The 27827-nt window shown below is 42.3% G+C and overlaps 1 protein-coding gene across 4 annotated transcripts in view; it reads right to left on the bottom strand.

Moving 5' to 3' along the window:
• Positions 1-27827, bottom strand: part of LOC144679217 (cadherin-18) — a 714816-nt gene that overhangs the window by 89015 nt on the left and 597974 nt on the right. The window lies entirely within an intron of this gene.

Here is a 27827-nt window from a genome sequence, read left to right as displayed (position 1 = left end):
CTCACTGAACAACCCTGAGAATGCTAATAGCTCTACTAACAACCAATTTAGACTAATCAGTTGAGCACATAACGTGGCTCACTTATGTTTGCTAGAAGTGGCATACATTCAGATACAGAGACCCGTTCCCTGCAAACAAAAGCAAAATATTCAAGCCTTGCACCTTTTTTGAATAATTGGGGAGCACGGGGGGACTACAGGAGCTTGTTGCTTTCTCCATGGCAACACCTTGGCAAATCAAGAGTCAACTTGCCAGCCTATAGACAGAATTTAGCCTATAAACAGAACAGAGATTGAGACATAAAAATCATGTCTATGGAAGATTCTTCCTGCATTACCTTTTCCCGATTATTCTTAATATAATTTTCATAACTGCTATTTTCAATTCTACTTCATAATTTGTTGTATCCTTGCTAGCAGTTCCTTACATTCGTATAATATTGTGAGACATATTTTTAGCAACTATTCCTTTCCCTTGTGGATAAATGTCCTGTGCTGTTACTTGACATTAATGTGCATGGCCTACTTAAGTGCTCTTTCCAAATTACACAATTTCTTCTGGGCCTCCCATCAGGTGCTGGAAATGATCAGCATTATGTAAACTTTACCTCTGATTTCCAGCCTGGTTTGTGGTGTCCTTTGTAGGATGGGAAGTCCTGACAAAAATCTGCTGTCAACAAAGCGTGGCAGAGCTGAGTGCTGGGCTCACCGGGATAGATCTTGTCTCTGTGTGATTGGGTAGCAATTCAGCCGCCTGTTTGACATTTCTCAACATTCTTATTTTTATTGAAGTGAACTAAAAGGATGCTGAGGGGAGGTGCCAAATGTTGCTGGCTCACTATTACTTGTTCTACACGAGGTCTCTAAAACCCTCCTGTTTGAATTTGCTTTGCTCTATCTTTCCACCAACAGCTTGTATTCCATAATTAGATAAAGGGACCTTTTAACATTTACACCAGTGACTTGTTAGCTGCTTGTGAAGCAATAAACAATGATTGTTACAAAACATTCTGAAGGATTTTTCTCCTTCAAACGTGGAATTGCATTTTTTAAGTTGCAATTCTCTTAATAGCTTATAATTTTTGAGCAGACAAAGGTAATTCTATATTCTCAAATAGAGGTGCATATATGGTTCAGGATATTGACATTATGCTCTTGGACGAATTTTCTTTTGTGCATCATACTTAATGCACTAACACATTTTGTCAAATGCCTATATTTGTGGGCATTTAATGAAGATTTTAAAAAATGAATCTGACTCCATGAAGAAAGCACAAATGAGATTTTTTAAAATTCATTCATGGGATGTGATCTTCACTGGCTAGGCCAGCAGTTATTGCCTATACCCTGACCACCCATGTGGTGGGGAGCTGCCTTCTTGAACCACTGCAGCCCATGTGCTGTAGGTACAACCAAAGTGCTGTCAGGGAGGGAGTTCCAGGATTTTGACCAAGCGACAGTGAAGGAACGGCAATATATTTCCAAGTCAGAAGGGTGAGTGGCTTGGAGGGGAACTTCCAAGTGGCGGTGTTCCCATGTGTCTGTTGCCCTTGTCCTTCTAGGTGGTAGTGATCGTGGGTTTGGAAGGTACTGTCTGAGGACCCTTGGTGAGATGCTGCAGTGCATCTTGTAGATGGTACACACTGCTGCTACTGTGTGTCGGTGGTGGAGGGAGTGAATGTTTGTGGATGTGGTGCCAATCAAGCAAGCTGCTTTGTCCTGGATAACGTTGAAGCTGCACCCATTCAGGCAAGTGTAGAGGGTTCCATCACACTCCTGACTTGTGCCTTGTAGATCGTGGACAGGCTTTGGGGAATCAGTAGGTGAGTTACTCGCAGGAGGATTCCTAGCCTCTGACCTGCTCTTGTAGCCACAGTATTTATATGGAAATCCCTTCTTACCTAGGGTCAACCTAGTGAACCTTCTCTGGACTGCCTCCAAAGCCAGTACATCTTTCCTTAGATAAGGCGACCAAAACTGTCCACAGTATTCTAGATGTGGTCTAACTGGTGCTTTGTATAGTTTTAGCAAGACTTCCCCATTTTTATAATCCATTCCATTTGAAATAAAGGCCAACATTCCATTTGCCTTCCCTATTACCTGTTGAACTTGTAGGCTAGCTTTTTGGAATTCATGCACGAGGACTCCCAAATCCCTCTGTGCTGCAGCTTTCTGCAGTCTTTCTCCATTTAATTAATATTCAGCTCCTCTATCCTTCCTGCCAAAGTGCATAACCTCACATTTTTCCAAATTATATTCCATCCACCAAGTTTTTGCCCACCCACTTAACCTGTCTATATCCCTCTGTAGCCTCCTTGTGTCATCCTCACTACTTGCCTTCCCACCTATTTTTGTGTCATCCGCAAACTTGGTGTTAGTAGATTCACTTCCCTCATCCAAGTCATTAATATATATTGTAAATAATCGTGGACCGAGCACTGGTCCCTGTGGCACTCCACTAGTTACAGGTTGCCATCCTGAAAATGCCCCCCTTATCCCATAACTCTATCTTCTATTAGTTAGCCAGTCCTCTATCCATGCTAATATACTGCACCCAACTCCATGGGCTCTTATCTTATTAAGTTGCCTTATGTGCAGCACGTTATCGAACACCTTTTGGAAATCCACATATATTACATCTACTGATTCCCCTTTATCTATCCTGCTTCTTACCTCCTCAAAGAATTCTAATAAATTTGTCAGGCATGATTTCCCTTTCATGAAGCCATGCTGACTCTGCTTGATTATATTATGTATTTCTAAATGCTCTGCTATTACACCCTTTATAATAGACTCTAACATTTTCCCATGATGGATGTTAAGTTAACTGGCCTATAGTTACCTGATTGTTGTCTCCCTCCCTTTATGAATAAGGGTGTTACATTGACAGTTTTCCAATCCTCTGGGACTTTTCCAGAATCTAAGGATTCTTGGAAGATTACCACCAGTGCATCCTCTATCTCTGCAGCTACTTCCTTTAATATCCTAGGATGCAGCCCATCAGGTCCAGGTGACTTATCGACCTTTAACACTATTAGTTTCCTAATACTTTTTCTCTAGTGTTACTTATTGCATTTATTCCCTCCCTTCCCCTTTTGCCCTTTGATTATTTAGTATTTTTGGTATGTTATTAGTGTCTTCTACCGTGAAGACTGATGCAAAGTATTTATTCAACTCCTCTGCCATTTCCTGGTTCCCCATTATTATTTCCCTAGCCTCATTCTCTAAGGGCCCTATATTAACCTCTCTCTTCCTTTTTATATATTTAAAGAAGCTCTTACTGTCCATTTTAATATTACTTGCTAGTTTACTCTCAAAGTTTATTTTCTCCCTTTTATTATTTTTTGGGTAATCTTTTGTTGTTTTATAAAAACTTTCCAAATCCTCTGGCTTACCACTAATCTTTGCCGCATTGTATGTTTTTTCTTTCACTTTGATATTGTCCTTAACTTCCTTGGTTAACCATGGTTGGTTTATCCCTTTCCCCTGTAATTCTTCTTCCTCACTGGAGCTACAGTCCAGCAGCTCACTCCAACCTGTTCTCTCTGAAAATGTCAGCTTTTGTACACTGTTTATAGTTCTGATAAGAGACTGCAATTAATTATACCAAATCAAAAATAGTTTGGAGTCAATGGAGTTCTGTAGCAAAGCTTAGTGAAATGTTGGTGGATGATTTTCAGACATTTAATCATCTCCACATAAGTGCAGTAAAATAACCTTCCACATGTACCTGGTGATTTAACAAAGTAAAATATCCCACAGGACTTTACCCAAGGCGAGTCAATGGTCACCGAGGAACGATTGGGAAATAATCCTTGGTGAGCAGAGAATTTTTGAGGATGCTCCAGACGTTGATGAGAGATGAAAAGGGGAGGGTTTAGGGTGAAAATTCCAGAGTGTTGAAGGCTCTGGTGCCAATGGCAGGTGGGAAGCCACAGTTTCAGAAACAAAAAGGCTGCAGTTGGGTAAAATTGCTGAGGTTGGGTGTAACAAGACCATGGGGGAATTGTAAACAAGGTGAAGATTTTGAATTCACTGTTGGATATGTTGACTGTCTTTGAAAAGTGGACTTCCCCTTTAAGAGCTGACATCTTGCCTTTAAGTGGGTCTGTGGGCCTGCTGAAAATTCACCATCCTAAACAATGAGCTGTCAACATGCAGCATGATTCATGCTGCCAGCTCACATATTCCATTGAAATGAGGCAAACCACTAAAATCAATCTGGCCTCTCACTGACGTCACCGGGTAGAAAATGTCACAGCCAAAAATCAACACCAAATTATCTAATCTGTTTCTGTCTCAAACTGAGCCAATGTGAATTTACCTGAAAACTGTAAAGGTAGCATAAATGAATAACTTGAAACATTATGCTATAAATGACTGTAGCTACGTTATGGTGTGAATGGTTAAAATATTCATTATGTTCCCCTTGCAACAATATTAAGGCAAGAACCCGCCTGTTATTTTGGGGTTAACCCCTTTGTTAACAGGATGGAAAGGGGTGTTTGATATGAATGTGTTTGGTATGAATATTACAGACAGAAATTCTGAGGCTTCTGTGAAATATACATTACATTATACAAAACTCAGACATTAACAGAGCACATCATCCAACAAGCACAAAGACGTGGCTTGGCTGGTGGTGAGAAAGGCCCTCCCCGTCAGATCCTTCCTACACGCCAGGAGTCTCGCCCCCTCTGCACGTTGCCCTCGAGGTGGCTGTGGTGCGGAAGAGACCGTTGTTCACCTCCTTGTGGATTGTGCCTTTGCAAAGAAGGTCTGGAGAGAGATGCAGTAGTTTCTGTTGAGGTTCATCCCGAGCAGTTCTGTGACACAGGACTCTGTGCTCCACGGGCTGTTCCCAGGGACACACACCGAGACAAACATCAACTGCAGCTGGAGGATCATCAACTCGGTGAAAGACGCGCTTTGGTCTGCCCGAAACTTGTTGGTCTTCCAGCACAAAGAGTTGTCCCCGACCGAGTGTTGCGGACTGGCACAATCCAAAGTCCAGGACTACGTGCTGAGGGACACACTAAAGCTTGGGGCAGCTGCCGCAAAGGCGCAATGGGGAAGGGTCGCTGTCTAAGACCTTTCTGCCACAGCGCACTGAGAGACTGGGAACTGTTTAGAGCCCCTCGGGCTGTACAGCTCAAAATGAAAGGCTGTAAATGATTGTAATATTGTTTGTACTGATGCACCTGGTGATACATTTTGTAAAAGTTGAACCGGATTGTACCCTTGTAATGGTGTTTTTGAAATGGTTTGGAATGTGATTGAAGATATTTTATGAATAAAGTATATTTTTGCAAAAAAAAAAGAAGCTTAAAAAGAAAGAATTCTGGGAATTGTGTACCCCAGAAACTGGCCAGCATTAAATGCGGAGCTGACCCCAAAGGCCTTTCAGCAACCAGTCTGGCCATGTGCTGCTAAGTTGTGGAATATTGTGTCTCAGTGTGGCCTTGCACTGGCTATCTGCAAAAAACCAGTACTGAACTCAATCAATACTTTAGGATCATTGTAAGAACGTTTAAACTGCATTCTGCACTGTCGCTATATCACCTCATGGGGAATGCACCAACATTAATGAGGTGGGATATCTTCAGGTATATGATCCTAGATGCTTACTGAATGCACACCTACTACTAGTCATGGGGCTGAAGTCCAGAAAAGGCTTTACCACTGAGATTCCCTTAACGGACATGGAGTGAACATATGAAAGGAAATGGTGATGAGTTTGGAGAACATTTCCTTCAGAACAACTCCATCGAGATATGACCTTGAATGTCAATACTGGTGGATCCTCAATCAAGTGAGAGTAAGGCTGGCAAAGATCAGTGAAAATCTGACCAAGTAGAAGCTGATAAAAGAGGTTCAATTTGAATGCAGAGAACTGAGACAAGCACTTGAGCTATGCCTGATGCAGTCAGCCCATCAACATCCTGTATTCCCAAGGAACAGTTTGAGATAAATGACAATATTAGACACTGGCAATGGTTTTGGACAGGCTGTGAGTTAATAACTGCTAAGCACACATTGAAACTATTTATTAAAATAAAAGTTCTGGAAGTCCATATAAAGTTGCAGAAAACTTACACTAATAGTATCCATAATAAAACTCCACAGATGAATTTTGGCAGAGATTTTTATCTCAAAACCTCATCTGCTATCAAATTACAAGCTGTTTGTATGTCTGCCAATTTTACAAGGCTGATCACTCTTAATTAATATGCTCTTTATCACATTGAGACAAAGCTTTAAAAAGCAGCATCTGTATGATTAAATGTCATACATTTCCCCATGTCTATTCACAAAGTACAGGACGCCATTGTGATAAATTATATTATTGGATTGCTAATGCTGTTGGATACTATAACATGGCTAATTATTTCGTTGTTAATGAGGATAAGCAAAAGACAAAGATACTGGTAAAAAGTTTGAAAACCTGAAACAAGGTTAGAGACTGGAGGAAAAGGTTTTCGTCTAACGGATAGAGGGATGATGGAACAGAATTCCAGGGAATCTGTTTGACTCAACATCAAATGAAGCCCCACCTGCCTGGTCAAGTCGACATCAAAGATTCCATGACACCTTTAGGGAGATCTCCCAGTGTCCTTGACAATCATCCTCCCTCAAAGAATACTGCCAACAAAAAAGCAATTGATTCATTATTCAACCATTTGAATGTTTCCAGAATCACACTGAGTACAAATTGGCAGCTGCATTTGTCTCCATTAACGACAGTGACTGTATTTCAAGAGGAATTCTTTGGTTGGAAGGTGTGAAGCCATCAATGAATTGCAAGTTTCTGGTTCTTTTTGATGTTTGAAGAGGAGCTTGATTGGCATATATAGAGATTGATGGGTTGAGAGATTTTAGCAGCAATGCTTGATTTTTTTTTCAGGAGAGAGCAAGAGGAAGAAATGTTATGTTCTTGATTGTAGGTGAAATCCACGATAGAATAGTCTCTGCATTAAGTGACTTCATTGGCCATATGGACTTGCTCACTCTGGGCTTTTGAATGGGATGTTGCTAGTTATGTCAGGGAATAATCCTGAATGGAAACACCTTAATGTAGAAAGAATGGTATAAATACATATGATAGCATCAACTGATTCAAAAAACCACGGGACATGTTATTGAGGAGAGAGAGGAGTTTGGGAGAATTATGATAAGGTCCAGAAAGATCAGAAGAAAACAAGCTTGTTACAGCCAATGGTCTGTACATTCCATAGAACCATAGAAAAGTTACAGCACAGAAGGAGGCCATTCGGCCCATCTTGTCCATGCCAGCCCGAGGACACCCAGGTGCCCTTTCTAATCCCACCTTCCTGTACCCGGCCCATAGCCCCGCAGCTTACAGCACTTAAGGTGCAGATCCAGGTACTTTTTAAAAGAGTTTAAAGTTTCTGCCTCTACCACCAACTTGGGCAGCGAATTCTGGACACCCATTACCCTCTGCGTAAAAAAGTTCTTCCTCACGTCCCCCCTACACCTTCTGCCACTTATCTTGAATCTATGTTCCCTGGTTCTAGAGTTCTCCACCAAGGGAAACAATTTTATCCTGTCCACTCTATCTATTCCCCTCATAATTTTGAACACCACAATCAAGTCTCCTCTCAGCCTTCTTTGTTCTAAGGAAAATAACCCCAACCTATCCAATCTCTCCTCGTAGCTACACTTTTTTCTAACCCTGGCAACATTCTTGTAAACCTCCTCTGCACTCTCTCCAGAGCTATTATGTCCTTCCTGTAATGTGGTGACCAGAACTGCACACAATACTCCAGTTGTGGCCTCACCAGTGTTTTATACAATTCCAACATTATATCCTTACTTTTATATTACATACCTCTGCCCATGAAGGAGAGCATTCCATATGCCTTCTTTCCAACCTTGTCTACTTGAACTGCTGCCTTCAAGGACCTGTGTACTTGTACGCCAAGATCTCTCACTTCATCTACCCCTCTTAGTATATTCCCATTTATTTTGTAATTCCTGTAACCGTTTGACCTCCCTAAATGTATGACCTCACACTTCTCTATGTTAAAATGCATCTGCCACTTTACCACCCACTCCACCAACCCACCTATGTCGTTTTTGAGATTATGGCTATCCTCTAAACTATCCACTATTCGGCCAATCTTTGTGCCATCTGCAAATGTCCCAGTCGTGCCCCCTACATTCACGTCCAAATCATTAATATATAACACAAACAGCAACCGAGCCCTGTGGAACTTTCCATTTGCAAGGGAATCCATTGACCATTACCCTTTTTTTCTTGTTACAAAGCCAAGCTTTTATCCAGTTTGCCACATTACACTGAATCCCATGGGCTTTTACTTTCCTGACCAATCTGCCATGTGGGACCTTGTCAAATGCCTTGCTAAAATCCATGTACACAACATCCACTGCACTACCTTTATCAACCCTTCTTGTCACTTCCTCAAAGAATTCAATCAAATTTATGAGGCAAGACCTTCCTTTAACAAATCCATGCTGACCATCCCTGTCTAATCCATGCCTTTCCACATGACAGTTAATCCTATCTCTCAGGATTGATTCTACTAATTTGCTCACCACCGATGTAAGACTAACTGGCCTATAGTTGTTTGGCATTTCCTTTGATCCCTTTTTAAACAATGGAACTACGCTTGCATTTCTCCAGTCCTCCGGTACCTCCCCTGTATCTAGTGAAGATTGGAAAATCATCCTCAGAGCATCTGCTGTCTCCTCCCTGACTTCCTTCAGCAGCCTCGGAAACAATCCATCTGGCCCTGGTGACTTACCAACTTTCAAGGATTTCAACCCTTCGAGTACTTCCTTTCTCTTTATGACTATCCCATCCAATATCTCGCAGTATTCCTCCTGGTCTACTATATCTACATCCTCCCTTTTCTTTGTAAACAAGGGGACAAAATATTCATTCAAAACCCTTCCCACAGCCTCTGCATCTACACACAAGTTTCCATCTTCATCTCTGATAGGTCCCACTTTTTCCTTAACTAACCTTTTAGCATTGATGTATCGGTAAAACATCTTTGGGTTATCTTTAACTTTACTTGCTAATCTTTTTTCATGCCCTCTCTTTGATTTCCTTATTTCCTTTTTTACTTTGTCCCTGCACTTCCTATATTCGTCTAGGCTATCTGCAGTGCTTAGTTCTTTGTGCCTATCGTACGCTTTCTTTTTCTGTTTGATCTTCCTCTGTATTCCTCTAGTCAACCAGGGAGGTTTAGATTTGGCAGTACCACTCTTATTTTTGTAGGGGATATGTCTACTTTGTATAATTAGGATCTCGCTTTTTAGTGCTTCCCACTGGTTTTCCACTGTTTTATCCTCCAGCAGTGCTGTCCAGTCCACCTCAGCCAAGTCCTTTCTCATTTCTGCAAAATTTGTCTTCCCCAGTTCAAGACTTTTACTCCTGCCTTATCTCTGTCCTTTTCCATGGTAATGCTAAATCTAACTGAATTGTGATCACTGTCCCTGATATGGTCGCCAACTGTCACTTCACCCTCTTGCCCTTCTTCATTCCCCAAGACTGGGTCTAGAATTGCATCTCCTCTCGTTGGGTTTGACACCAATTGGTTGAAAAAAAATTCCTGGACACACTGCATGAATTTTTCTCCCTCTGTGCCCCTTATATTGTTTGAATCCCAGTTGATATTAGGATAGTTGAAGGCTCATCCCTTTGTTTACCTATGTCGTTGGTACCAATGTGTACCACGACCACTGGCTGTTTACCTTCCTTCCCCAGAATGTCCTGCAGCCGCTCCGTGACACCCCGGACCCTAGCACCAGGGAGGCAACATACCATCCTTGATTCACGTTTGCGGCCACAGAAGCGTGTCTGTGCCCCTAACTATTGAATCCCCTATCACTATAGCCCTGCCACTTGCTTTCCCCCCGCCCCTCTGAGCAGCAGAGCCACACACGGTGCCGTGAACTTGGCTGTTGCTGCTTTCCCCTGAGAGGCTATCGCCCCCAATAGTATCCAAAGCGGTATATCTGTTAGAGAGGGTGATGACCACAGGGGACTCCTGCACTACCTTCTTGAGTCTTTTACTGTTCCTGATGGTCACCCATTCCCTTTCTGTCTGTGTAATCTTTACCTGCGGTGTGATCACCTCACTAAACGTGCTATCCACGACTTGCTCAGCATCGCGGATGCTCCACAATGAGTCCACTCGCAGCTCCAGCTCCGAAATCCGGTTAGCTAGAAGCTGCATTTGGACACACCTTCCACACACATGGTCACCAGGAACGCTGGAAGCATCCCTCATTTCCCACATCCTGCAGCAGGAGCATATCACAGGTCTGAGATCTCCTGCCATGATGTCCCTCTCGATTAAGCTAGTTACTCCCTTTAAAAAAATATGCTAGCTCCAGGCCTTATTTAGGTTAGCTAGGAACCTTGTTTCTTGACTAATTATACTTGTACAGTACTACTCTATACTTTTTTTTAGCTCCTACCTCAGAATTAAGCAGTGAATAACTTTAATAGATTGAAAATAAAAATTTACTCAACAATCAGCTGCATTTTTTAAAAATCCACTTTCAGAAGAGTCTCGCAGGTCTGGTGCACCCTTGAAGGCACTGCCTCTCACTCTTTTTTTTTGGTTTGAGGAGGGAGGGATGGAAACACTACAGCAGTGTAATGTTTGGGGCTATTTTTGCACTGACTTCTCCCAGAATGCTTCAGTCACTTCTCACTAGCGCCCTCTGTTGGATGCTCTTCCTCCTGTTGAGTACAAGAGTCCTTCTCCTCGATTCCCTTCTGAGTCGCTGTGTCTGCGGTGACTTCTCCCAGAATGCTTCAGTTACTTCTCACTAGCGCCCTCTGTTGGATTCCTGTACTTATGAGAAATCTACAGAGTAAAGGTGTAACCAATGTGCACAGTGGCCCCAAATAACCGTGAGTTTTTTGACATATTCCCACCATAAGACCAGGTGGCTGTACAGCAAGTACAATAGGTAAGGACTCAGAAAGGGCAAGTCCCAGTCTTTGCTGCCAGTTCCTGAGGCTATTTGTTTGGAGAAGAATCTTTGCCACCTCCATGTTGGTTTCTGGCCAGAGAGAACTTATTCCCAGGGTGGGAGCTTCATCGGTCTCAGTCCTGGGTCTTTTGGCTGGCAAACCAGAAGACTAAGTAAGAAGTGGTGTAACTTTCTCTTAATTAAAGCAGACTAATGGAAGCTGTATCCATCTGGATCAGCAAAGACTTTGTTGAATTTTGGCATTGGAGAATTTAGTAGCCCATGAAGTTCCAGCCTACTGTGCACTTTGTAGCCTGCCTATTCTATCTTAAGGTGAACATAATGGGGATGAATTTCTTTGGGACTTCTCCTACTCTGCTGCTGTAACTTTGACAAGCTTTGTTTATGTATATGAATAAGATTTCTGACCAACTTCCTTCAAATTTATGGTGGTGGAACAGGAAATGCCCCAAGAAAATTCACCTCCCTACGATTCAGAAGCTCTCACTCATTACTGATATACACCATCACTCTGATTTTCCTTCCAGAGGCAACTTTCTTCTTTTGGTTTCCCCTTATTTTAGGAACAATTTCACTTTCCTTGACAAGATACAGCAATAGGGCTGCACTGTTGCTATGACTATTGGGTCCATGCTCAAGATACCCAGTCAAATACTGGACACCCCAGGAGCACAGCTCGGCATAAAACTTGATTGTCCACCAATTGCATTAATTCTGTAATAGGCAGCCTTTGGAATTTGAGCACAGATTGGATATAATTTCCTGACTGTGGTTGTATCTGTGGCATGAAGCCTTCACTTAGCTCTGACCAGTGGAAGACACTCTCAAAGAGGCCTGTGAATAGAGCAGGAAGAGTAGAAGAGGTTCCTAGACTCTCAGTGGATGAGAGGAAGATAAATGGGATATATCTCTGGGTATTTTATTACATCTGTGTTTTATATGAAAGTGGGAGTGAATTGTGCCTGAATGCGCATGGAGTCTTATTAATGCGGCCAATTTAATGTCTTTCATTATGACCCAAAACATCAATGCAATCTCTTTTAGTTCTATGAGTGAACCTTTAACACTCAAAATTTATGTTTCGTTGAAGTCTTATTTTCAAAACAATAGGCAAAACTCTTCTGATTATTCTTATATTTTAAAGTGTTTCATTGCTCACAACACTCAGTACTTCTCTAATAACACTGGGAGAAAAGGTTAATCTATACTCTGCAATATAGATTTGCTGACTAGGCTTTTCCACCTCGAGCCTCTTGCTTGCTCAATGTTTTTGAAATTAATTTGTGGGATGTGAACATCACCGACAAGGCCAACATTTATTGCCCATCCCTAACTGTTTATGTTGTTATTGAGCGAAAATAAAATTCAAATGAATGACATTAAATTAATTATTAAAAAATGCAGATTGTAATTTAAAACAGAAAAACACTATATGCTATCCTAATATTGTTTTAACAATATAGTATTACATTAAAATTATTCCATTATGAGCCATGTTCAGTCAATAACCTATTCATGATCAGACAGTTTAATATGTAATTCATTAACAATGACAGGTAGGCTATTGGAAACAATTCAATCATTTGTCACAATTCATCATTGAATGCTGCTGCTGCATTTTTGCATTGTAGGTGCATGTTATGAATTCCCCATGAATGCAAAGATGTCAAAATTAAAGCTTTGATTTATCCCTTCCTTAAGGTATGAGTAACAGTTCTTCATCCTTTCCACAAGGAATTAGAATAGTCATAATATTACTGTTACATTTTTAAAATTACAATGAGTATGGAATTTGTTCATTAACAGCTCAGCAGTATTGTCAATTCCAAGCCAGTGAATAACATACTATTCAAAAAGTAACCCACTCTTTAAAGAATACATATATTAAATTACTGCAACTAATTCACTGGATTCTTCTATAATTTTATCTGATTGTATAAAATGCAGGAAGAAAGTTGATATCTCTAAAAAGGCAATTGAGAAAAATGGATGGAGTCATGTACTGAAAAAGGCATATGAGCAGCCCTGAATTTTTGGGTGTTACAGATGGTCTTAGAGGTCCCAAATGGAACCCACAGCGCGCATATGCACCCCTAGTACAAGTTGCACAGGATGCCATTTTACTGTGGGTGTTAGTGCACACACAGTGAGCAGCTGCCAGAAGTATGCAGAGGAAGCAGATAATGATGCCAATGCTGCCATTTTATAGTTCAGGTAACATCCCCTCTCAATCATGCATGGCTGAACACACAGTCAACAGCATGAAGGACACCCCACCAGCACTATTTCAGCATATCAGCTACTTTCTGGCTTGTTGCTGATTGATTTCTATTGGCTGTTGTCATGATTATCCATGTGTTTTGTGGGACCTAGAGGTTTTTAAAGAAGCTAAAGTGAAAAGGGAGTGGGTGCAGATGCTGAAGGACCTGGTCCTGACATCAAGGCTTCTGCACAACCAACTGCTCCCAGACCTGGGCACAGAGTATCCATTCTTCTTGGAATACAGCATGACTTGAGAAAGAGAAGAGGTCACACAGAGCAGAACAAGCTGCTAGAGGAGGAGGGGAACACAACATACTTGCTCGCATAGTGCTCTCCCGCCCGACCCTCAGTAAGGAACAGTGTCTCAGACGTCACTAAGGAAATCCTAACTAAAATTTGCCACCTGCTGCAACCGCAACTGTAACTTCAGAGTAGGGCAAGGATGGCATTGCCAATGGCTGTGAAGGTGACCATGGTGGTGAAACTTTCAGCATCAGACTCCTTCCAGGCTGCAGCAGGCAAGGTTTGCAACATCATCCAGTTCACCGTCCACTGGTGTATAAGGGAAGTCACAGAGGCGCTGTGTTCTAAGAGAGATGAATACATTTCATTCCTTCATGCCAGAGATCAGCAAGTGGAGTGAGTCCAAGTTTTGTGCTTTATCTCAGAATAAGGGGTAGACCATTTAAGACTGAGATGAGGAGGAATTTCTTCACTCAGAGGGTGATGAATCTTTGGAATTCTCTACCCAGAGGCTGTGGAAGCTCAATCATTGAGCATGTTCAAGACAGAAATTGATAGATTTCTGGAGACTAATGACATCAAGGGATATGGAGTTAGTGCGGGCAAGTGGTGCTGAGGTAAATGATCAGCCATGATCTAATTGAACGGTGGAGCAGGCTCGATGGGCTGAATGGCCTATTCCTGTTCCTATGTTCTAATGTGTAGATTGCAGGCGTCCCCAAGAAACAGGGAGCATTCAGTGCACCCACATCACTTTGCAAGTGTCACACGTCAACTCTGAGAAGTTCTGCAACCAAAAGGGATTCCACTCCCACAATGTCCAGCTCGCTGCTCTGTGACCATCCACAGTGAATCGTGTGGATCAATGCCCAGTATTATGATGACAGTCATGATGCCTTCATCCTGCACTACTCCACTGTACCATCTACATTTGAACGACCATGCCAAACCAGAGGGTGGCTACAGGAAAACAAGGGCCATCTGCTGACCACTTGGTTCATGATGCTGGGGCACAACCCACACACACATGGGCAGCATGAATACAATGCCAAGCTGGCACATGAAATGTGGTAGAGCAGACCATTGACAGGTTGAAACAACATGCTCACTGCCTGGGTTGTTCTGGTGGAGTCCTGCAGTACCCAGTACAATGGATATCAAGGTTCATCACGGTCTGCTACATGCTGCACAAGCCCATCATCCTGAGGACACAACCCTCACCAGCAGCTATATGGTGAGGGGCTGAGGAGCCAGAGGAGGAGCAGGAAGAGGAGGAGGAAACCTAGTCAGGCCGGGCTATCCATAAACAACTCATCAGACAGCAACACCAGTGAATGCAAACCCAATTCCTCATTCACCAGCAGTCTTCCACCTCCCCTTCTGTTACTGACCATCAGAAGTCCACTTTGGGGGTGATGGCCTTGCAGGATGACCTTGAGCAGATTTGGGCTTTGAGGAACCCACCTTAGACTGCACCACCTCAGTATGGGCAGCAGAGTCCTGGGCTGTTGAATTCAGAGGCAACAACGAGGGCACTGGGGAAGTTGCAATTAGTGGGAGCATGAATGCTGTCATCCTGAGAGAGCACCTCATCAATCCTAGTGATCTGCTGGACTAATGTGACAGCAGGAAAACTTCTTTACGCATTGGTATCCACAGCTATGATGTCAGCAGTCTGAGCTTGCATGATTTTATTCAGAGGTTCTACTGCAGAACCGAGACATTGATCAGCTTCTACTTGTGCTGCAGTGGAAGCTGAGACACCAGCCGCCATATGTCACATCATGGTTAGATCCACAGTGTGCTGCTGGCGTTGGCCACCTCTTCAATGCTAAATGGGTGAGCTCATGTGCAATCACACTCTCTGGCGAGATGGCCCCTGCGCTACTCATCTCCCTTCTCTAGCCACAGACCACTTGTGCCTAGTGGCACATGTAAAACCAGCCTCTAAGTTATATGGTGTAACTGTCATTGTTGAATAGTTGTGAGAATGTGAGAGGCTTGCAGCAGTGCTAATGTGTGAGAGTGAGGTGAAGCTATGAATGTCGTAGTCCTGATTGATATAAATTGTTGGTAGGTAAGTGATGGGGTGTGGTGATTTGAGCAGCTCCTAGTGGTATAAATGACGGATTTTGGTATTTGAAGGCACATTTACTGACCTTGATCACTCATAAGGTCATTCAATTGTTTGTGGCACTGCACCCATATCCTTGGGGCTTGATTCCTGACATTGACTGTCATGGCTATCTGCTCCCACTGCCTTCACACGCATTGCCTGGAGGATCTCCTGCCCCCTGTGGACAGATGACTTCTCTCCTCTTCACCTCCTGCACCAAGGGCTCCAGGACAGCATCAGAACATCTTCAAGCCCATTCTTCCTCATGATCTTCCATAATTGAGTGTGTCCCAGGTCAAAATCAGTTGTAGAATTGGTTTCATCTTCTGCACCAGTCCCAATGCACCTTCTCTTTAAGAGGTGCAGGTGGTTTTAAACAGCGCAGGCAATTTTTAACTCATGCTAGCCTTTGCTCAGGTGTGTAGCCCAACCCACAACATGGTTAGTGCTGGCTGAACACTACAATCACGTTAATTAACAGGAAGCATGACCTTGACCTGCCTCAGAAGCAATGGGCTAGGGTCAATCCCACATCACGATCGTTGCACCCATTTTCGGGGGCTGTTGAGTTTTGCCCCCCACCGATCCCCCCCGGACAATGAAGGAAGTATAAAACACGAACAAATGGTTTTAAAATGCAGCAGTATAATTGTGAAGGGATTAAAGTATTAATTCAATGAGGCTAGAGCTGTTCACGATATTCATGGTATGAGTGATAAATGATAATTGACACACAGACTGAGCGTGAAGAGGTTTTGCATTTGCATATTAAATTCAGCTGTGTTGATTTGCTGAAGAGCTTTAACATTGAAAAATTCATGATGTTAAATGGCCCCTAAGATAAGTTTCAATAGAAATAAATAAGAAATGTCATTCTGTTTAGAAATCCAATGCTAATACATTCAATGGATTGTGAGCTAAATAGTCTAATAAGGGATTTTTCACTAGCTTTACATGACAAAAATTGACAAGAATATAGTATTTTAGCATTTCAACACATTCTTTTCCAGCAAAGAACTACATATCTATAAAATATGTCTTAAAGTATCTATCACATAGGATTTGTGGCACACACATCTTTCTGCAAACGTGTTAATCACACCTATAAACAAAGACGAGCTCATCACATTACTGCTCCAGTCTGACTCTATAACTTTACCACTTTGGCCTTAATCTGTAGACCAGGTCTCCGAGCAGGTCCATTAATTCATAGCAATCAAGAGCTTGTTGTCTGACTTCTCATCTCTAGCCTTCAAATTGCCAGTCTGTTCAAGTATTACTTTATTGTTATGACCCCGCCTGATGTTACCGGACAGGTCAGATCCCAGGGCAGAACCCAACTTGATAGGTCATAGTTTTTATTTTTTGTTTAGAAACATGGAGGGCAGCTACTGAACATAGTCACAGGAGTCAGCTGATGTACATTCAACATAAGAAGAAAACATTTATTAAATGAGAAAAGACGAACTATATTACAAAACTCCTTCACCCACAACTATACCTTTACAGATATATACTGATCTGTAAGGATAACACAAGTTACAAAAGCTATCTTATACTTTAACGTTCACAGTAAGTACACAGTCCATGCAAACCAATAGGCACCTTGTGGTCATACACACTACACTCTAAAGCCAAATTACAGATACCACCCCAAGCAGATGTTATGGGTCTCTCATCAGCTGCCCCCAGATGCTTGTCCATCGCGTGTCAACCAGTCTCGCTGAACTCCAGCGTTCACATGAGGGTTTCCAATCTCCACTCTCGAAGAACTCACTCTGGAATCTTCTCTGAATAACCCTTTCTCTCAGGTGCCTTCCACAAGGCTCCACCCCCAGGGTTTTGAACTCTCCTTCAGTTATCCCTCTCCCCTGGATTGCCATGTGCATTCAAGCTTCCTTCCAGGCACTCTCTCTCTCACTGACTTAGCCATGCCAACTGTTTCAGATGCCAATAATAAAGAGTTACAGACCTTCAGCTGTCACCTTGGATTTTCTGGCTTCTCGCATGCCTATATTTCTTTAAATCTGCTTCCTGCAGCTTTCTCCCTTTAAGCTTGAAGCCTTCCACTCTGCTCCTTACTTTCACTTCCACAGAACAGGGCCTTTTCCAGGCTCCTGTCCTTCCTCTAACTCGAAGGTCTTCTTGGGATGCCTCCTTTCTGTGTCACTCCTTGGCCTTGGGACTTTTCAGTTCTTTTGGGAAATCTGCTCTGTCTGTAGTTCCCTCTCCCAACATCCAGCCTCTCTGGAATCCTGGCTTCAACTTCAGTTTGGGACTTGCTATCTGTCCCTCTGTTGTCCAGTCTTTCTGGTGGCTACTTCCAACTGAACTCAAATTGTTTTATTGTTAAGTTTTTTTCAGTCTGTGTGTGTGTGTGTGTGTGTGTGTGTGGTTGACATCCCTCTCTGCATCCATGTTGCTAGGCATCATCACAGTTTTTTCTACTCTTGTTTGTTTCAACTTCTCTTCAAGAGTCATAAAAATCTTGTTATAATGCAATCACATTTTTAAGTGATGCCAGAACTCAACTTCTCTTAAACATCAAAGATATACCTTACTCTTAACACATTCAAATATACATAACTGAATTAATCTCTACTTCCTAACATTATAAAAAAAACACAAGAGTGCTTAATCATTCCTTGTTCCCCAAAGTATCAAATATGTCACTTTGTGGGTGTGGGGATTGCAAACCACAATTAACCCATGCCTGTTGTAAGTAAATGTGACAGTGGCGTGCAACCCAGCGCTAAGAATGCTGCTGAGTGTGAGGCGAGCACCAATTAAAGTGAGCTCACACCTCTTAAAGGGTAGGTGCATTTGGCTACAGCAACTCATTCAACTGGTTTAGAAACACATTAAAAACAGGAAGAAACCTGAGAAATGACACAGCAGACAAGGGAGAGTGCTCCCAGCTTCTCAGATGTGGCACTGGAGGCTTTAGTGCAGGATGTTTAGATGAGAGAGCTGACCTACCCGCAAGGAGCCAGGACGCCCTCCATACAGGACACTGCAAACGCAGTGGGAGCAGATAGCCACCGAGGTCAATTCCAGGAGGTCAATGGCAGGACCTTGGCTCTGAGGATCTAGAAACAGTATCAGATGAAGCTCATGGCCTCACGTGAGTGATCAAGGTCTGTAAATGCACCTTCAAATGCTGTATCCCAATGACTGCATCACCTGACACACTGTTCAATTTACCATACCCCCTGTAACTTGACCATCAACAATCTCTAGCAATCAGGGCTCATGTCCAAATTGCAGCCACCTGCATAAATTCTGGCAGTGCCCATGCCTTAGAGGGTAGCCCAGAGTTGGGATCTGCATGTGGTGAGCCATTGGGCACAGGTAGGCTGCAGTCAGGCCTGGGGGAAAGAATAACGTGGGTGCCAGTTCTCTAGGGAGGTCGCACATGAGGCAGAGGACTCAGCTAAGGACATTGTTGGAGCAGTTTAGGGAGGAACACTGATGGACATGTGCATAGAAACACTTGGTTCAGTGGCATAGTGTCATAGAGTCTGTTGCCACTGTCAAGGAGCCTGGAGGGGTCCAACTCAAACTTGGTACAGGATTTTGCACAGAGCTAGGAGCACCAGGGTGGAAGTGATGTCCAGCTCCATAGCACACTTGTGAAGACAGCTATGATGAAGTGTCTGATGATCAATGTCTCAGCTTCCGTTGCAGCAGAAGCAGAAGCCACCAGAAGTCTTGGTGCTGCAGTACAAGCTCAGACTGGGGCCCTGAAATCTCAGCTTGTTGTCAAACAAGTTCAGTTTGATGACATGCAGGCTCAGACAGCTGCTATCATGGCTGCAGACACCAGCACTCAAAGAGCTTTGCTGGGTCTCATAGTAGTTCAGAGATCAATGCTGCTCGAGGGTGTCTGGCAAGGCCACCAGCAGTCTCCTCCAGTGAAAGTCAGCAGCCTTTTACCAGCCATGCTGCAGCTACTGGGTTAGCACTGTGTAGGAGCATTAGGACAGGCAAAAGCACCTGCTGGACAGGCACTAAAGGAATGTACAAGGTTGAAGATTTGAATTCAGTGAGCCTGGGGATTCTTGATATGTCCACCAGATGAACGAAGCTAATGTGAAAAATCGGTCCTTAACTGTTGGCAGGGCATTTTTTTTAACACTATTAAGAAACCTAAGCAGAGGGGCTAAGGTCAATATTGCAACATAACACACTAGCTGTAAAAGGTGCAGAAGAAGATGAGATCGATTGAGTTTGAATTGGAAAGGCCTTCAGATTATAAGAAGAAGTAATGAGGAAGGGTAGGTTGTTATGGTCTTCTGCATGTGGATTTGCAGGTAGAAAGGGGACCCATGAAATTTCATGGGTTCTTTTCCTGCCACCTCCCACATCCTCCTGGCCTGGCAGCAATTTAATGGGCACCGGTGAGGCCTCAAGTGGCCTGCCCACACTCGTGCCACTCGAAGCCCTTAAGTGGTCAAATTATGGTCACTTAAGGCCACTTCCTGTTGGCTGCAATTTTTAGGGAGGAGGTTAGTGATTTGTGGGAAGTCCAGCAACTTAAGCCAATTGGGACTCAAATGGAAAAGGTGGGGTTGCGGGGGCGGTGGTGCAGGGGGTGAAAAGCCTCCTTCATAGGCCCCCTTTTCTGATCAGTGGGCCCCCACCAAGGTCTGCCCCCAAACCACCTCCCCTCCATCCTGGGTGCACATTCCTACCTGGCCTGTGCACCTTGGCTCCTACCCCTCTGCATGCTTCACTCCTGCGTCCTCCTCTCCTGCCCCCCATTGAGATACCCCAAAGCTTACTGGTCACCTGGCTCCTGGCTCTGCTTCGCTGGGACTGGATGCAGCCCCAGGGGTGGCCACTGCTCCCAGTGGCACTGCTGGGACCAGAGAGTTACCAGCCAATACTAAAAACAGAAAGTGCTGGAAAAACTCAGCAGGTTTGGCTGCACCTGTGGATAGAGAAACAGAGTTTATGTTGCGAGCCCAATATGATTCTTCATCAGAAGCCTAGCCACTCTTGGCTGGCAGCTCCCAGGAGTGGGTCATCCTCCCTCGTGACTGTCCCACTGCTCCCAGCATTAATCGGCTGCCGGCTCGCCCCGGAGACACGGCGTGGGTTTCACGGCAACGGTTTTTGGCTGCTGGAATGTCAACTCCACAACCTGTAAAATCCTGCCCTAAGGGTGAGAAGATGTAACGATGAGAAGTGTTGGCGCCATTAGGAAAAAAAAAGCATTACACTGAGAGACCATATCACAAATCTTTATTCCAACAGCGCTACATGTTTCAAACATTAAGCCTAGATTTGATGAAGCGCCTCTTTCAAAGTGACAACTTAAAGAAGAAATTCCAGTGCCACACTTTGATTGAAAAATATCACTCATCCCAGAGTCTCACAGCTTCAAAATCAATTAATGTATTCAATAATCCTCAATAAAGTCTGTCTAATATGGCTTCCCAAATAAACTGCAATAGATACTGAACAAGAATCATCTGTGATGAGATTAAAGAACAAATCGGATTGATCTTTCTGGGCTATGCACATGATGAAGTTTGATCAATTAATTTTGTTATCCCGCACTGAGATTTCCTTCAAAGTGAATCAATTGAATGTTTTGCATGTACAGAACTAACACAAGTGAATAAATGGAACTGGGCATCTGGGTCTGTGTTGCTCTAAGACCATAATTCTGCAGATTGCCTTTGAAGACGCCATAGCAACACAGTAGGCTCTCGCTGCTCAGTTTAACAATTTTAGAATATGCCAGCACAAGCTCCAATTAACTATTCTGCCACATAAGCTTAGGAATTGCTGTTGGCAGAATGCCACCTGCTACCCTCAAATGTGCAATAATGTAAGCCGCATGCTTTGGAGTTCAATTTCCAACGCTAACACAACTGCTGTAATAATCATTTTTACTTTAAGCACCAATGAAATTCATGTTGAAGTACAATTAACATAGCTTATTGGGCACTTACAAGGGAAGTGTACCATTACCATACTGTTCATTTGATGCATTGATCTGTCTCACATAGAACAAGTGCTGCTTAAGAGTCGGCAGTGAGCAAGCTGACATTTGCATTTCAAGCTATTTTGCTTCAAATTTCCTCCCCAATTTCTCAGTTTCTGTACAAAACGAGAATGACTTTTGGTAACCTCCCTGACCGGGACTTGCTGCAAAGGCAGGAAACTATATGGCCGCTGCCACAAATGGCGTATATCGTGAAACCTGCCAGTCTATTACAGAGTGAGTTTCCAGTACCAGATAATGACAGCAGAGGTGTCTAAAGAGGCTGAGATTTACCAGGGAGCTATTGTCTTCACAAAGATCTTTGTACAACATACAAATCAATTCGGCACTGCCAGTGGCAGTCAAAATCATCACAGACCACAATCTTTATACATTAGCTCTTCTCAGGTTAGCCCTGGGTATATCTGCAGCATTAACCAGTTTCTTGCCTCATCTGCAGCTTGCGAACTCCAGCGTTAGTTCTTGCTAACTCGAGCATCTGACTGAGTTCTCCAGCCCTCACAATATCTAGACCAAAAAGAAAATCCATCAAAATCCCAGACGACTGCTTTACGATGAAAGCCTGCATTAATGCTGTTTGGTGATCAACCAGCCGAATCATAATGGGATAAAAAAAAAAATCCCTTTTGGGTCATGTTTACCATTGTTTGTAGGGTTGCAATCAATGGACCTTCAGACTCTGGGACAGACAGTAGTTCTCTCCAATTCCGTGAGTAGTCATTTGAAAATAATGGTGAAGTTGCAGCTCCAAAATAATGCATCCACGCCCTTCCCTTATGCTCTTTTACATTTTTTTCCATATACTTATCCAGTGCTCAGCTGTGTTTAGGAAGCAGCTTTAGTTTAGCAAACACAATTCTGAAAAGTTTACCCTTCATCCTTTTCATGATAATCTTGAGTATCACTCCTGCCAAGATAGCTATTCCTATTAAGGGAGATACGTTATGTGGAGAGAAGCAAGACTTGTCGATGTGCAACATATTTAACCTGATATTTATGTTTTTGTTGGTCCTCGATATGAAGTCCAGTGTTTGAAGCGCTGAGCACAATCTTCCCAGAAACCTCAAAAAGTTTAATGTGAAATGAAGACTCCAGCCTTCTCACTGCAGCTATTCAGAATTGGCAGCTCCATTTATGTAGGAGATGAATGTTTTACAACAGCACTAAATAGCTCCTGTACTGAGTACCTAATTGCCTTAATTCGCCCAACACAAAAAACCAAAAAAACGTTATTGCTGACATTTTAAATTCCTATTGCAGTAATGTTGTTAGTGATGGGAAATGGGCAATAATTGAATGCACTGGACCACATTCCTATCATAGCTGGACAATACCATGCAATTGCCAATACCATGAAGGTTTATGGCGACTTCAATTTCAAGGCTCACAACACACTGGCACAGTATCAAATAAACAATGAAATATGTTTTCTCATCTCTACTGACTTCAAAAAAAAATGCTACAAAACAGCAAACGCTTATCAGATTATTTATTTCACTGTTCCAATCAACTTATCAGATATTTCCATCTATTATAAATTATTATTCAGTTCAAGAATGAACGGGTCACATTGCACACTGTGAAGATTGCTCTCTTTATATTTATCATAATGCCTAACTTAACAGCCTAGCTCATGTCGCCATTGTGTGTGCAAAAGAGCAACACAGCACTAAAAATTAAACTTCCTTCTTCTTGCTCAGGCCTTCAATTTAGATCAGATTCAAAGCTGCAATGTATATTTTAGCAATAGATGACAAGTCATTAAATATCTTTCAATCTTTCAAGTCTGTTGGGGAGCTAGCAAATGTTTCCAGAGCTTGTAGCTCTGTTTTTTTCACCCATTGCACAAAATGTGCAGAACCACAAACACAACACGAACACAGTAATAGCGAACTATAGAAATCTAAGGATATCAGTGCAGACGGGTAAAAGAAACAATGCAGGTTTGGAATGACTGCCATCAGAAGGTATTACAGTAGTTAGAGAGAAAATTTACATCAGGCAAATTGCAATTCGTACAGCCATTCAAACAAACCTGCCTTGGTTCCATCGAGAATAACCCTAGGCAAGATGCATCCGTTCGTGAAAATCTTCTCATTAATGATGCTATCATAGGGAGCACTAAGGCACAATTTAGCCTTGGTTGATAGTGTGTATTTATGTTCAAGCATAAATGTATCATTTTATATGCCACAGACCTGCATCGATCAGCACAATCACTGTAGCATGGTGGTGCAAATCTTACATGCTTTCTTAGCCCATAACACAGTATTATATACATGTCACTGTAAAAATGACATAGGAACTAAATAATCAAGGGGTTATACAATTGCATAGTTTTATATATTTGGATAGTTGTTATTATTAACAGGCTGAGATGATTCTTTCACACAGTTTCTCAAAAATGGAGGTAAGGGAAATGAAGCGTTTTGGCATTGGGTTGGAGGATTATGTAGTGAATGTAAAATCTTACAGATTGCTCTTTGGATGCTGGTACCTGACCAGTGTTGGCACCTCAGGTTCATTAATATCCTTGAGGGAAGGAAACCACTGTCCTTACATGGTCTGTTCTATATGTGACTCCAGACCCAGAGGAAAGTGGTTGAAATGGCCGAGCAAGGCATTCAGTTGTATTCAAGAAGGTAGCTCACCACCACCTTCTCAATTAGGGGTGGGCAATAAATGCTGCTCTTGTCAGTGATGGCCACATATGAATTTAAAAATGAGGCTCACATGACAATGCTGTCTGGGAATGAAGAATGCTCACAGGGAGGGAATGCTACATTTTCTGGTGTTTTACTAGTGAGGGCTCACTATAACATTTAGGTTGAAATTAACCTTCAATTTTGATAACATGCTTAAGTCATCGGCATTGCCATCTTCACAATTCAGCAACAAGCCAGGTTTCCAAAGTGTGGGACCATTCCTTCACACGTTCAAAAAAAAAGGAAAATTCAGAAGACATTCTTGGGGAAGGAAATAGTTTTGGTTTCTTTAGGCATGTAATCCAACTCATTCAATTTTCTGATATTTGCCAATTCAGCACACTGCAGTGGAGATCAGGAAAATCCTCACCGCCTAACTCTTTTCCTTCCCTGCTGTTGCTGTTTTTATTTGATCGCCATGTCTGTGCGCATCTCTGATTTTCTTCAGCTGCTTTCCGATTTCGGGCTGCAGTTTATTTTTCTTTTTCTTTTGCTGCTGTTTAGCTGATTTCTTCACCTTCCACATTTACTGTTGGCCTTTACTTTGCTTCATGGATGAAATCCAATGCTTGAGATCCAGTGACAATCACCCATGATAAGAAGTTTATTCTATTGGATAATTTCCTTAAGCTCCACACACAACATGGAGCTTCACAAGCTGTGTGCAGACTTCATAGCTTCAGGTACAAAAAGAGGAGGGTTAGAATAGATATTTCAGAATTAAACAGGGCCTGTCTAGCAGATCCCAAACTGTGGCACAGTGAATTCCCCCAATCTCGTAATGCTAAGTGTCTCAAGTGTACGTGTCATTATTATTAGTAATGGTTATAATTATATAAGTATATTGGTAATAATTGCTAACATTGTATGTTTAATGCCTATGAGAGCTGGGATTAGGAATAGTAGTATAATAATACGTTACTGGTCTAATAATCCAAAGGCCTGGACTAATGATCCAGAGGTGAGTCAAATCACAACAGAGCAGCTAGGGAATCAGTTAAGTAAATACACAATATAGAAAACAAGTATCAGTATTGCTGATCATGAAATTACCAGATTGTTCTAAAAAATGCCTCAGGTTCATCAATATCCTTGAGGGAAGGAAACCACCGTCCTCACATGGTCTGGTCTATATGTGACTCCAGATCCAGAGGAAAGTAGTTGAAATGGCCAAGCAAAGCATTCAGTTGTATTCAAGAAGGTAGCTCACCACCACCTCCTCAATTAAGGATGGGCAATAAATGCTGGTCTTGTCAGTGATGTCCACATATGAATTTAAAAAAAAAATCTTTTAAACGCTTTTATCTTGTAGAATAACTTCTAGTTAAGTGCATCGTTTCTCTAACTTCAGCATTCAACATACATAATAACATAGGAATATAGGAGCAGAGATAGACCATTCAGCCCCTCGAGCCTGCTCCGTAATTTAATTAGATCATGACTGAGCTTTAGCCTCAACGCTTTCTCTGCATTATCCCCGTATCCCTGAATGTCAATGGTATCTAGAAATCTATCAACCTCTACTTTGAACATATGCAATGACTGAGCCTCCACAACTCTCTGGGGAGTAGGGGTGCGGGGGCGGGGTTGAGGATTCCAAAGATTTACAACCTTCTGGCTGAAGAACTTCCTCCTCATCTCGGTCCAAATGGCTTACCCCTTATTCTGAGACTATGATGCATGCAAGGGGGAAACACCTTCCTGCATCTACCCTGTTCAGCCCTGTAAGAATTTTGTACACTTCAGTGAGATCACCACATTCTACTAAACTCTAGCGAATACAGGCCCAGTCTCCTCAATCTCTTCTCAGAGGACAATCCTGGTGAATCTTCGCTACACTCCCTCTATGGCCAGTAAATCCTTCCTTAGGTATGGAGACCAAAACTGCACACAATACTCCAAGTGTAGTCTCACCAAGACTCTATACAATTGCAGCAAGACTTCTTTCCTCCTGTACTCAAATCCCCTTGCAATAAAAGCCAACATATCAGTTGCCTTCCTAATTACTTGTACACCTGCATGTTAGCTTTGAGTGACTTATGAACAAGGACACCCAGGTCCCTTTGAAAATCAACACTTCCTAATTTCTCCCCATTTAACAAATACTCTACATTACAGTTTTTCCTACCCAAGCGGATAACTTCACATTTTTCCACATTATATTCCATCTGCCATGTTCTTGCCCACTCACTTAGCCTGTCTAATTTCCCTCAAAACCTCTTTGCGTACTCCTCACAGCTCACATTCCCACCAAGTTTTGTGTCATCAGCAAACTTGGAAATATTACATTTGGTCCCCACATCCAAATCATTGATATAGATTTTGAATAGACAGGGCCCAAGCATTGATCCTTGCTGTACACCGCTAGTCACAGCCTGCCAACCTGAGAATGATCCATTTATTCCTACTCTGTTTTCAGTCCATTAACCAATTCTCAATCCATGCCAGTATATTACCCCCAATCCCATGTGCTCTAATTTTACATACTAACCTCTTGTATGGGGCTTTATTGAAAGCCTTCTGAAAATCCAAATACACCACATCCACTGGTTCTCCCCTATCTATTCTGCTAATTACGTCTTCAAAAAACTCCAACAGGTTTTTAAAATATGAATTATCTTTCAGGAATCCATGTTGACTCAGCCCAACCCTACCATTATTTTCTAAGTGCCCAGTTATCACATCCTTTATAATAGATTCTACATTTCCTTGACTACTGATGGCAGGCTAATAGGTTTCTAATTCCCTGTTTTCTCTCCCTCTTTTCTTAAATAGTTGGGTTAAAATTTGCTACCTTCCAATCTCAGGAACTGTCCAGAATCTATAGCATTTTGGAAGATGATCAGCAATGCATCCACTATCTCTACAGCCACATTTTTCAACACTCTAAGATGTACATCATCAGGTCCAAGGGATTTATCAGCTTTCAGTCCCATTGATTTCTCCAGCACTACTTTTTTGCTAATACTAATTTCTTTCAGGTCTTCAATCTCATTAGTACCTCAGCTCCCCAACATTTCAGGGAAGGTTTTTGTATCTTCCTCTGTGAAGAAAGACACAAAATATTTGTTTAATTTCTCTGCTGTTTCCTTCTTACCCATTATAAATTCTCCTTCTCTATCTGTAATGGGCCCACATTTGTCTTTACTCACCTAGTCCTTTTTACATACCTACGGAAGTTTTTACAGTTTGATTTTATGTTCCTCACTTGTTGCTTTCATATTATATTTTATCCCTCTTGGTCCCAATCCTCAGGCTTGCTACTTTTTTTTGACAACTTTATAAGTGTCTTCTTTTGATCTAAAATAATCTTTAACTTGTCTTGTTAGTCATGATTGGTTCACTTTTCCTGCTGGATTTTTGTGCCTTAATGGAATGTAAATTGGTTACAAACTATGTATTAATTCTTCAAATGCTAGCCATTGCCTGTCTGCTATTATACATTTTAACGTAGTTCTCCAATTTATCTCAGCCTATTTGACCCTCATAC

The sequence above is a fragment of the Cetorhinus maximus genome, chromosome 3 (genome assembly GCF_964194155.1).
Source record: "Cetorhinus maximus chromosome 3, sCetMax3.hap1.1, whole genome shotgun sequence".
Taxonomy (NCBI): Eukaryota; Metazoa; Chordata; class Chondrichthyes; order Lamniformes; family Cetorhinidae; genus Cetorhinus; species Cetorhinus maximus.
The sequence above is the reverse complement of the archived record's forward strand: the minus strand, read 5'-3'. Positions and strand labels throughout refer to the sequence as shown.